Source organism: Pelobates fuscus, chromosome 1 (genome assembly GCF_036172605.1).
Source record: "Pelobates fuscus isolate aPelFus1 chromosome 1, aPelFus1.pri, whole genome shotgun sequence".
NCBI classification, from domain to species: domain Eukaryota; kingdom Metazoa; phylum Chordata; class Amphibia; order Anura; family Pelobatidae; genus Pelobates; species Pelobates fuscus.
Window position 1 is genome coordinate 307,991,815 of NC_086317.1, and position 13,760 is coordinate 308,005,574.

A 13,760-nucleotide genomic window follows, 5' to 3' on the forward strand; every position below is an offset into this window, starting at 1 on the left:
TGGTATTGTTTTGGACACGGGTGGGGACAAGGGGGTCTTGAGCGTCATTTTACACGGTCGGTGATGTCAGGTCTCGTGGTTAGGTACAAGGTCTCTTATGAATAGAACATTTCATTACTACTGTGTTCTCATGGCCTTCAAATTATACTATGTTGCGAGTTAGGGGAAATTCAACAGTTCCTGGGTTAGTCATATCCTTATGGAGAATACAGTCTTTGTCTATTGTGTTAGATGTGCTGAGAAATTCTGTCATGTAATGTAGTTTTCATATGGAGAAGTCAGGTTATGAGGACAAAATGGAGGATTTGTCACAGTATCAGGTTAAAATGGAGTTAGTGCAATAATTCAATACAAGTTCAATAAAGATTTTTTAATAATTCTACATCAGTCCCCCCTATGAAATGTTAAATTCTAAGAGATAAAAAACTTTATTTGTTAATACCAGAAGACGTGTTAGCCCAAAGGCACAGAAACCCCGTGGCCGCTAGCTAGGTGTTAATGCAAAGTGCAAGTCTGTCCCTAATTCTGACCCTAATAGGCTAACTCATCGTCAGTATGGCTCTCGAACACTTCACACCCATGGGTGGCCCATGGCGGCTAACCCACCACTTCTCCACACGGGGCCTTTACCATTCACTGACAGATGCTGTCCCTAAGGTGGTCCCTCCCTAGAACTCTCGCACTTTATCATCAAAAGGGATAGATTGCAGCGGCAAACAGGGTGAGTTGAGATCTTGGAAATCTTGGTCATCAACTTCAAGATGTGTAAAAGTGGGTGCCGCTTGGTCAACAGTCTTCGTGAGGGCTTTCCTCAGACAAGGGAAGACACAACAAAGGAGAAGAGCAAAGATAAAAAGAAAAATTAGTATTGCCATACCAATATGCATTAAAGCCTTTTGCCAACCCGTCATCCAACCAAACCATCTGTCCCAGGGATCTTTTATCCCAGAATTCCTTTTCAACTCTTCTGAGAGGTCATTTAATTTTGCTATGGCTAATGTAACTTTACCATTAGGGCCTGTGTTTTCTGGGATGTAGGTACAACATGTCATGGTGTCGGGCAAAATTTTACATACCCCTCCTTTTTCGGCTAGGATCATATCTAGGGCCATTCTATTCTGGAAGGCCATTTGGGATGTGGCCTGCAACTGTTCGGCTAATCCCTGGAGGGCATCTCTGGTGTAATTAACAAAACGCTGTTGGTTGTAATAAATGTATTTTATCCAGTTTAAATTCTTGTTTGCGGTAACTATGGTAAAAATTGATTCAAATCCTGCAGCAACTTCATCTCTTGCTTTAAACTCATTGGGTACCCCCCTAGGCACCCCAATGGCATCAATGTAAATGTGAGGGTCAAAACTTCCTTTTACTGGGGCTTCACGCTTAACCTTAGTGTGGCTGGACTCATGGTTGTTGAGGTGTGTGTCAGAGATAATGTGTATGGGCATAATGGCCTTGGCCAAAGTACACTCCCCCCACCACTCCGTGTCCATTCTGGATCTTAGCTGTAAATCCCCACACAACCAGTAAATGTCTCCCAGTGACCTAGTGTGATGCTGCAGCAAACGTACAGGAACAGTTCTGTATGTAGCACAATAACCTACGGGAAAGTTACCCACAAATTTACCAATCCCATCGTGCATGGCATAGCAAGTATAATTACCTTTATATACGGTAATACCATTAGGGGGTCTGACACCTTTGGCTAGGAGAGGATACTCTGCTGTCCATGCTTGACATATGGACCTGTTAACATTGTATTGGTAGGCAAAAAGACTTAAAACACAATTTTCTACATCTACTGGCAGGGTCAAAGGCACAGTACCCAGATGGGGCCGGGCACCACCACACACATAGCATGCGGTTCTGTTATGTTTGTTGGCATTGTATTTCATCCATTCTAACCATAGGTTAACATCATTAAAACCTGTTTCAGCGGCCATGGTATCTTCGAAGGTGGGGTTAGCAATGGCCATCATGTCCTTAAAGGACTGGATGTGTGGTTTTAATGGGTTCGTGACCATGTGAGTAGCTCCTCGCCACTCAGGGGAATTACACATATCTTTAAGGTAGAAATGCCCTAATTTAGTATAGGAACCCTTTTTCCAATACATTCCCAATACATATCGGTCTGCATCTGTTGGGCTTGGATGCTCAATATTAAGAATTAATTTCATTGGTGTGCCTCCTCCAGGCTTTCTCAGAGTCATTCTTTGAAGGAGGGACCTACCATGATCATCTACTTTAGATAAGGCACTTTTTGGCTTGTAACCCCAGGAAGGCCCGGCATTCCATCCCGCCGCCCCCCAATGGCCACAATTGTGCCCCCATTGTTTGTCAACTACACAAACATATGGGTCTTTTGCATGAGGGATATCTCTATAGATATTCTGGATTTGTGCTGTAGAGAATGGGCATTCTACGATGTCACAATAATCAAAGGTATAGGTAGCCACACGGGTACATGATGAATTATACCAGAAGGTGTACCCACTAACATCTTTAGTGATGGCTACCTGCTGGGCCTTAATTAAACTAATTAAGGAGACAATGTACCAGAGGTACATGGTTGTGCGGTATCTGCTTCCTCTGGGGCAGGAGACTTCTTGCAGTGGGAAGCGTGGATCCAATGTGGCCTGCCGGCCACTTTGACGGAGGTTGCGGTGATCAGGAGAACTTGGAATGGCCCGTCAAATCTTGGTTCCAGGGTACTTTTCCGCACAAACTTCTTGACCAAAACCCAATCTCCGGGAAGCAGGTTGTGGGTACCTGTGTCCAAATCAGGATCTGGAATTGAAGAGAAAACTTGGGCATGTATTTTGTTCAAGGCACTTGCAAGTTCAGTTACATAGTCTACTAAAACATCTGATTGAAGCTGTAACTGCTGCGGATAATAACAACCTAGTCTGGGTGCTGTCCCAAATAGAATTTCATATGGGGATAACGAATGCTTCCCTCTAGGTGTGTGCCTAACGCTGAATAAAGCTATTGGCAGGCTTTCTGGCCAGGGCATCTTTGTTTCTTGTGACATTTTTAACATTCTGGCTTTTAGAGTGCCATTCATGCGCTCTACTTTACCACTACTTTGTGGGTGGTAAGGGGTGTGAAAGGCTAGAGTCACCCCCAGGGCAGTCCAGATTTCTTTAGTCACTGTTGCTGTAAAGGCTGGGCCCTGATCACTTTCAATGACTTCTGGAAGTCCAAATCTACATACAATGTCTGTAAGTAGGCGTTTTGCGGTTGTTTTTGCAGTGATATTGGTCACAGGGTAGGCTTCTGGCCAGCCTGAGAACATGTCCACTATTACTAGTGCATATTCATGAGGCCCACTCTTGGGCATTTGGATGTGATCAATTTGAATTCTCTGGAATGGGTACATGGGTTTTGCTAGGTGCTTTGCAGGCACCCTGATTGGTCTTCCTGGATTGCATTTTGCACAAATGACACAGGCCTTGCAGAAGCTGTTGATCAGAGTTGTGATTCCAGGTGCTTCATAATACTTTTGAATGAGGGCGGCCATTAGGTCTTTTGACAGATGTGCAGGTCCATGTGCCCATTGGACAACTGCTGGATATAAATTTCTTGGAAGGCAAAATTTAGAATTGTTGTAGTAAATTCCGTCCTTTAGGACAGCTCCTTTCTTCTTCAATTTCTGGATTTCTTCAGGGGTAATTGCAGCTTGCTGTTCCCGCAAAATTCTCAGATCAGTAGGAAGAGTTTGCAAGGTAAAGATAGGAACTTCTTCTTCTTGTCCGGACACTTCTTCATCCACTTCCTGCAAATCTCTGGCTGCTTGCTTAGCAGCCTGGTCAGCCAAATGGTTGCCCTTTGCTTCATCTGTGTCCAACTTCCCATGTGCCTTGACTTTCAAAACGGCCACTTCTTCAGGGAGTAGGAGGGCATCCATTAGTTCCTTGATTGCAGAGCTGTGTTTGACTGGTGTACCGGCAGTGGTAAGAAATCCCCTTGTCTTCCAAATGAGGCCGAAGTCATGTGCCACACCCAGAGCATATCTCGAATCTGTATAGATGTTGGCACGCTTTCCTTCTGCAATTTTGCATGCTGAGGTCAGGGCTTGTAATTCAGCTTCTTGCGCAGACATTGCTGGCGGTAAAGATGATGACTTGAGAACTTCCTCTGTTGTGGTTACGGCATATCCTGTGTGGTATTTCCCTTCTTCATCAGCATACCTTGAGCCGTCCACAAACAGGGTGAAATCCGGATTTGGTAATGGATTCTCATGCACAGTTGGTAAATGCACTGTTTCCATTTTCATCTGTTCAAAACAGTCATGAGGAGTTTCTGGGTCATAGTCATTCACTATGACCAGGTCTTTAAATTCTTTTTCCAGGAAATGGCGTGGCCATGCTTCAAGAAGATCAGTTGTTTTGTATTTGGCAATGCCATTTTCCTGTAGCTGCGATTCATCCATGGTGGCCCATAATTTTGCCATAGGCCCAAGATCATTCCATGATCTTGTTTTCAACTTGGTGACAGGGATATGTGGAATAGCAGTATCCCAATGGCGGTACAGGTAATTAATTCTGAGGGCAGTTGGATCAGGACCATGCTATTGCCTTCAGAGTCACAATAGAAATCCTGAGCAGTGAGCTTCACTTCAATCCAGTGGTAAAGCTCATCTTCGTAGCAAGGTTCAGGGGTAATGTTTGGCTTGTACCACATGGTACAGAAGGCATAATCCGGGCCTTCACAGAGGGGTGTTTTGCCTTCGTAAAATGTTAAATGTGGATGCATTATTTTCTTGATACATCCACAGAGAAGGTATATGTAGGTTTCATCCGTGACAAACCCATAGTAGATACCCCCCTCAGGGAGTGGAAGTAGAGTGGATGGGTTAAGAACTTGACATCTTTGTATAAAAATGTTGTCAGGCAGAAGAAGATGACATTGTAGACGCAGGTGTCTAGCAGGTGACACGTGCTTGAGCTGTACTTGGTTGATAATGGCAGAGATGTCATGAGGGGCCAAAACAACCAGAGGGTGGCCAAGGACCAGATCAGAAGTTCTTTCAATGAGTTCTCTTGCAGCAAAAACAGCCCTAAGGCAGGACGGGGCACCTCTGGCCACAATGTCCAATTGGCATGAGAAGTATCCAATAGGCCTCTGGCGGCCTCTTAAGTCATTAGTTTGTGTAAGAACTCCTGTAGCATGGCCTTGTCTTTCAGAGACAAATAATTTGAAAGGTTTGGTATAGTCTGGTAGGCCCTAGGCAGGAGCAGAAGCAATGGCACGTTTAAGAGATTTGAAATTGTCCAGAGCTTCATTGGTCAGGCCGAATGGGTCTGACTTGAGTGCATCATAGAGAGGTTGCATAAGCAGAGAGGCTTCTGGGATCCATGCTCTGCAATAGGAAATGAGGCCTAAGAAGGCATGAAGGGTAGGCTTCTGGCCAGCCTGAGAACATGTCCACTATTACTAGTGCATATTCATGAGGCCCACTCTTGGGCATTTGGATGTGATCAATTTGAATTCTCTGGAATGGGTACATGGGTTTTGCTAGGTGCTTTGCAGGCACCCTGATTGGTCTTCCTGGATTGCATTTTGCACAAATGACACAGGCCTTGCAGAAGCTGTTGATCAGAGTTGTGATTCCAGGTGCTTCATAATACTTTTGAATGAGGGCGGCCATTAGGTCTTTTGACAGATGTGCAGGTCCATGTGCCCATTGGACAACTGCTGGATATAAATTTCTTGGAAGGCAAAATTTAGAATTGTTGTAGTAAATTCCGTCCTTTAGGACAACTCCTTTCTTCTTCCATTTCTGGATTTCTTCAGGGGTAATTGCAGCTTGCTGTTCCCGCAAAATTCTCAGATCAGTAGGAAGAGTTTGCAAGGTAAAGATAGGAACTTCTTCTTCTTGTCCGGACACTTCTTCATCCACTTCCTGCAAATCTCTGGCTGCTTGCTTAGCAGCCTGGTCAGCCAAATGGTTGCCCTTTGCTTCATCTGTGTCCAACTTCCCATGTGCCTTGACTTTCAAAACGGCCACTTCTTCAGGGAGTAGGAGGGCATCCATTAGTTCCTTGATTGCAGAGCTGTGTTTGACTGGTGTACCGGCAGTGGTAAGAAATCCCCTTGTCTTCCAAATGAGGCCGAAGTCATGTGCCACACCCAGAGCATATCTCGAATCTGTATAGATGTTGGCACGCTTTCCTTCTGCAATTTTGCATGCTGAGGTCAGGGCTTGTAATTCAGCTTCTTGCGCAGACATTGCTGGCGGTAAAGATGATGACTTGAGAACTTCCTCTGTTGTGGTTACGGCATATCCTGTGTGGTATTTCCCTTCTTCATCAGCATACCTTGAGCCGTCCACAAACAGGGTGAAATCCGGATTTGGTAATGGATTCTCATGCACAGTTGGTAAATGCACTGTTTCCATTTTCATCTGTTCAAAACAGTCATGAGGAGTTTCTGGGTCATAGTCATTCACTATGACCAGGTCTTTAAATTCTTTTTCCAGGAAATGGCGTGGCCATGCTTCAAGAAGATCAGTTGTTTTGTATTTGGCAATGCCATTTTCCTGTAGCTGCGATTCATCCATGGTGGCCCATAATTTTGCCATAGGCCCAAGATCATTCCATGATCTTGTTTTCAACTTGGTGACAGGGATATGTGGAATAGCAGTATCCCAATGGCGGTACAGGTAATTAATTCTGAGGGCAGTTGGATCATGACCATGCTATTGCCTTCAGAGTCACAATAGAAATCCTGAGCAGTGAGCTTCACTTCAATCCAGTGGTAAAGCTCATCTTCGTAGCAAGGTTCAGGGGTAATGTTTGGCTTGTACCACATGGTACAGAAGGCATAATCCGGGCCTTCACAGAGGGGTGTTTTGCCTTCGTAAAATGTTAAATGTGGATGCATTATTTTCTTGATACATCCACAGAGAAGGTATATGTAGGTTTCATCCGTGACAAACCCATAGTAGATACCCCCCTCAGGGAGTGGAAGAAGAGTGGATGGGTTAAGAACTTGACATCTTTGTATAAAAATGTTGTCAGGCAGAAGAAGATGACATTGTAGACGCAGGTGTCTAGCAGGTGACACGTGCTTGAGCTGTACTTGGTTGATAATGGCAGAGATGTCATGAGGGGCCAAAACAACCAGAGGGTGGCCAAGGACCAGATCAGAAGTTCTTTCAATGAGTTCTCTTGCAGCAAAAACAGCCCTAAGGCAGGACGGGGCACCTCTGGCCACAATGTCCAATTGGCATGAGAAGTATCCAATAGGCCTCTGGCGGCCTCTTAAGTCATTAGTTTGTGTAAGAACTCCTGTAGCATGGCCTTGTCTTTCAGAGACAAATAATTTGAAAGGTTTGGTATAGTCTGGTAGGCCCTAGGCAGGAGCAGAAGCAATGGCACGTTTAAGAGATTTGAAATTGTCCAGAGCTTCATTGGTCAGGCCGAATGGGTCTGACTTGAGTGCATCATAGAGAGGTTGCATAAGCAGAGAGGCTTCTGGGATCCATGCTCTGCAATAGGAAATGAGGCCTAAGAAGGCATGAAGAGATTTTGAAGTCCTTGGGGGTGGAATGTCCAGAACAGCTCTGACTCGGTCCCGAGTGAGATGTCTGGTACCTTGAGATAAGCAATGTCCAAGGAAAATAACAGAAGGTTGGCAGAACTGCAGCTTGAGAAGTGAAGCTTTGCATCCTTGTTCTGCCAAATAGCAAAGCAGACTAATTGAACACTTTTCAGTAGTGGGTATATCATCTCCACAGAGCAGTAAATCATCCACATACTGGAGCAGAACAACTTCTGGGTGTTCAGCTTGCCACGGGTCAAGGATGGTACACATGGCCTTTGCAAATTGACTTGGAGAATTTTGTGCCCCCTGGGGCATGACAGTCCATGTATACTGTTGCATTTCATGGGTGGATGGATCCAGTGGAACACTGAAAAAGGCATTAGCTAGGTCAATGACTGTGAAGTACTTTGCAGATGGAGGTACTCCTGAGAGCAGAGTGTGAGGGTTTGGTACAAGAGGGGTGTCCAGAACAGTTGCTTCATTGACAGCACGGAGATCCTGAACCATCCTGTACTTCTCTGGCTCACCTTTTGGAGTTTTCTTCTTCACTGGAAACAATGGAGTATTACATTCTGATTTGCATTTCACTAGAGCACCCTTTTCCAAGAGTGCTTTGATTTGGATAGAAATGGCTGCAGCCTGTGCTGGTTTGAGAGGATATTGTGGTTTTCGTGGTAATTTAGCTCCTGGGATCAGCTTTACCACCACAGGTGGAACATTTAGGTGACCTATGTCCTCTGGACCTGAGGACCATAACTTTGCAGGCACCTCTGTTTTCAACATATCTGGGAAATTGGACCTTGGTTCTGCTGTTTCCCTACGGGATTCCTCTAATTGCAGCATCAGGGGTAGGGAGCACAAGGCTGAAGTGTCTGAAGCAGATAGAGGCGTAGACATTTCTACCTGTCCATCTGGAGTGAAGGTTATAGATGCCTGTAGACGTGAGAGGACATCAGCGCCTAACAGGTTAATTGGGCACGTGGAGGATACTACAAAACGAGCAAGTAGGCTTGTCCCAACTCGCAGAGGGGTTGTTAAAGGGCTATGTCTTGGTTGGCCATCCACTCCAACACAGGAGACATCAATATTTGACAAGAAAGATGGGTCTGGCAGATCTTGTTCTCTCAGAACACTTCGGGCTGCACCTGTGTCAACAAGAAATGTGGTAGGTTGGCCTTCAATGGGTAAAGTCACTGTGGCAAGTGGCCCCCCTCCTTTATCCCCTGTAGATACTGCCAGGACAGGGGTTAATGACACAGGCTTGCCAATTTCCTAATCTTCTGGTTCCTCAACTATTGGAACCGTTGTCTCGGCCTTAGGGGCCGGGGCAGGCTTGGACGGCTTTCTGGGCTCTCTTTTAGGTTCTGGGCAATCATTTTTAAAATGTCCTTTAGCCTTGCAATTAAAGCAATATCCATCTTCTGGTTTGGTGCCCCTGGGAACGGGAGGATTGGTACGGGACACCATGAGAGGAGTTGAACTGGGCCTTCTGGGAGTTTGGGCAGATTCCAAACCTCTAGCAACTAGGAGAAGAGTATCCAGGGGAACAACATTATATTCAGGGCGTGCAGCAATGATACCCTTGCGTATGGAGTCTTTAACACCTTGGACAAACGCACCTGACAGCATTTGTGAATGAATTTTGTCAGTAAGATCAAATCCCAAATCTGTAAACATTTGATACAGTCTTGCATGAAACCTTTCTACTGATTCTCCTTTGTCTTGCACAACATCAGTAAGACCAGCAGCCTGATCTGCAAGTTTGTCCTTTGCCCAATCTCTTAATTGATTGCAAAAAGTTACACTGGAGGGGTAATCAACATCACTTGTAAGCAGATCTGTACTGAGGTGGCGGGCCATGCTGGGCCAATATGCATCCCCTGCTTTAATAGCACAAATGCTCAGTAAGTCACGCCAGGCGGCGGAATAAGTCTTTTGAATCTGAACTATCCCTCGGTAAAAAGGCATAGGCTGCTTCTCTGGGTCAGGGAGAGATTTCATTAAAGCACTAGCTTGTGTGGGATTAAAGGCAACATATTTAGGAGGGGCCCATTCTCCCCGACCCTTATGGCCGAAGGGATCTTCAATAGAGCGGTGGGCCGAGACTCTTGCAGCCTCCAATGAATCCTGAGACAGCCTGTCATCCTCTTCCTCATCTAACTCTATGATCTGGGCCCTTCTGCGTGAGGGGATCACCTGAGGTGACAGAGCCGGGGGATGAGAGGGAGTCCCGGAGGCGGGAGTTGCCATTTGGTCATAATCTTGGGATCGGTAATCACCGGGAAGCACCGGCATCAGGGGTGCTGAATGACTGGGGGCCGCCATATTGGAGGCGGGGAAGGAAGTTGCATTGGGGTTAAGGGAAGAAGTGGCGGCCATATTGGATGTGGGCACATCCGGGGCAGACTGTACCGGACTGGGCATGACCGGAACCTGGGGAGTGGCTTGGGGAAAGGGGTATGGATAATTTGGATAGGGCATGGACATGGGGTATGGGAAGGGGTATGGCCAAGCCATCTGGGCGGGGGCTGGGGCGGAACCTGGAGTGGGCAGGAGAGCTGGGTAGGGATTAGCAAAGGGGGTGGGAACCTGGGCCGTGGTAGGTACGGGCAAGGGAGAGGATGGAGAAGAATCAGTAGAGGCGGGTGAAGAAGGAGGAGCCGGAGTGGGATCAGCAAGATTGACAGTGGCAGGGGAGGAGGGGTTAGCTAACTGGGCAGATGCAGATGGGAGGGTAGGATTATCAACGGAGAGAAAGTGCGGAGAAGGAATGGCAGATGAGATGTTAGCATTAGACACAGAAGGTGGCTTAGGAATGGATGAGGATGATGGGAGTGTTAGGGAAGGAGAAGGGGAAAAGAAAGATCCATCAGAATTCAGGACCGGGCAAACGGGGGAGGTGACGGGATGGGTGCTGGGAGGATTGGGAGCGGGATACATAGTCAGCTGGCAATCACCCATTGCTGACTGAACCTTGGGGATAGACATCCCCTGGGCGCCATTTTGGGGCGCTGGCTGAGGAAAAGCCCCAGCAACACAGTTATTATGATACACAAACAATTTCACACCCTTGTGAATTATTTCTTCCTCAACCCAACCTTCTTGCTGAATAGCCTTCGCTACTCTGTACCATGCTTCAGCTGTCTTTAATAAATCATTATTTGCAAGCTTGCCTTTCTTCTCCATCAGTAATCTACGCCAACTTTCTGGTTGCAATCTACCACATGTCGGTACAGCAATTTTACATACTTTAGCAATCTTTACAACACCTTTAACCATCTCCTCACCCTCTCTGTCTTCAACTAAATCACATGCTAGCCAGCCCTTACTGGGCTTACTCAAATCCTGCCCCATAATCCCCTTTCCCCTACACCAGCGTCCTAGATAGGGAAAGATAAGGAAAATTGAACAGGAATGTCTACAATGCTCGACTGCCACTTTAAGGTAGGTGGGTCCTACTCAAGTGCGTCTTCCCAAAACGTAGACTAGTCACTGAATCCGCCTACCCGGGGTGGTAGACACGGATTGGAGCGAGGTGAGAAGTGTGTGACCAATCACTTCTCTATTAAGAGGAATGGGAGTGGATAGTATAATAGTACAGGAAGTGTAGAAAAGATAAAAAGGTAAGGAAAAATCCTTAGAGACAGACACAGGAGTTTGAATGACTCCTGATTAAACAAACAAGACAACAATACAATTGAAATACAGTGCATGCATCACAGTTCAAATAAAATCAACAGTAATTCCTTTCCTTTACTCATGTGCTTACTCCAAAGTCACCTCCCTCAATCTCGTAGTGTCCCCGCTCGGAGAACGACTTTCGTAAGTCTCACTACCAGCGGCCAAGGATAACAGCTAACACCGGTCCGAAATCCATATGCCTCCCTCGTTACAGCAGTCCACTAATAGTGGCCGCGCTACCCTCACCCTTGTAGTGTCCCTATGAGACCCACTCATAAGTCTCACTACTCCGTGGTGATGAAGACAGCAATGCCTGCCCGAATTCACGCACCACAAATAACAATTGGAATGACTCCAGCCTAGCGCTCAAAGCTGGAGGGTACCACCTCTCTGCAAGCAGAGTTATGTGCACAATGAAGCTAGCTAGGCTATCAGAGTGACACCAGAAGGATCCCCAGGAAACTATGAGTCTACACAATCTCCACAGATCCAACACACCTCTTTTTCCATACAGCCACAGCCACAAGGCTCCTAAAAGAGTTAAACAGGCAAAGAAGACCCCCAGGAACACTTCCACAGGTCAACCCCCCTTTTTCCCTACAGCCACAGCCACGTGGCTCCTAAAAGGAGTAAACAGGCAACAGGACTCCAGGCAAATCCCCCGGGTCCACCCCCCTTTATCCCAAAGGGGAAACAGACAAACACAGGACCCCCAGGCAAACTACCACGGGTCCACCCCCCTTTTATCCCAAAAAGGGGAAACAAATAAGCATTCAGCCCGGGCAACCAAACTAGATCATGCCAATACAGACACACCCAGGTAACAGATAGACTAAATGCAGGTAACAAATGGGTAATAAGACTCCGGGCAAGATATTACCTGTCTTTGATGTCCTCCCGGGAAGCAGTCACAGACACGTGGACGGGTCAATCAAAGGGGCCGGAACATACCGGTGGCTCTGCAGAAGTCTCTACCGTGTACCTGGAGGTGATCAATCTCCTTTCCTTCCCCCCGGATTCCTCCGTCCAACTGCGTCTTCCTTAGGACGGCTCACCGGCCAGACATAGCCCGGAGTCCCTGTTCGGGCGCCAAAGTTGTTATGGTACTTTTTCAGTAAACCAAAATGTTTAAATGTCTATCTGTTCCTGTCCAAATTAAAGAGAATTGAATTGCGTATATACGCTGAAGTAATTCAGTCTGACACACGGAGTTCAGGTTAAAATAACTTCGAGGAAATTTATTGGCAAGTCCAGTCTCTCCGGGCGCGCAGGCCCTTTTAAGAGGCATTTTCGTCATCATTGATTATCAAGATATCAGTGAATAAACATCATTAATTGGATTAATTGTTAAGTGTCTGGATTAGTATCCACCTATCAATATAATTAATTGGCTCAAAAACTAAGTGGTTAGCTTCGTGTCCACCCACCAAGAGGTGGTATTGTTTTGGACACGGGTGGGGACAAGGGGGTCTTGAGCGTCATTTTACACGGTCGGTGATGTCAGGTCTCGTGGTTAGGTACAAGGTCTCTTATGAATAGAACATTTCATTACTACTGTGTTCTCATGGCCTTCAAATTATACTATGTTGCGAGTTAGGGGAAATTCAACAGTTCCTGGGTTAGTCATATCCTTATGGAGAATACAGTCTTTGTCTATTGTGTTAGATGTGCTGAGAAATTCTGTCATGTAATGTAGTTTTCATATGGAGAAGTCAGGTTATGAGGACAAAATGGAGGATTTGTCACAGTATCAGGTTAAAATGGAGTTAGTGCAATAATTCAATACAAGTTCAATAAAGATTTTTTAATAATTCTACATCACTGACTATCCACATTAATTTTGTAACCTCTGTGTACAAAAGTATAACAGAGCTCTACAGCAATAAAACTCTCATATCACATCATCATTTACCATTACTCTCTAGTAGTAATTGTCTTCCCATCTGCGCCATGTGTTTCTCCCATTATCCCCCATTCCCCAGTGATGTCTCTTTCCATAACCCTCATGTGTCTTCCTCTCCTTATTTTCCCCCACATTCTGTCTCTCTCATCATATAATTCCCCATACACCTTCAACTTTTTTCATATTCTACCCATCTTCTGTCCCTTTATATGTTCTCTGCTCACTATCTGTCCCTATCACCATGTTCTAACCCCACACCTTATATTTTTTTTTCCATATTTGTCCCCTTACACCTTCATATCTCTCCACATCCCCCCCACACGCATCTTTAGCTTTTTCCATATTTTCCCTCAACCCCTCTCTTCTTTTCTCCATATTCTTTCCCTACCTTTTCCCTCTTTCTTTATTTAGACTCCCCCTTAGTACTCTCATGGTCTCCCTTTAACATTTTCCATCATCTCCATCTGCTCTTCCTCTCCCTATATTCCCTCTCACTTCTGTCTCTCTCTTCTTGTGGATGCCCATGGCAATTACCATCAAAGAGTAAATCCAATAAAGAAATCTTGATGTTTTTATTCCCAAGGTAGGTATAAATAAAAAAGTAAAGGAAAAATAATAATAAAAGAAA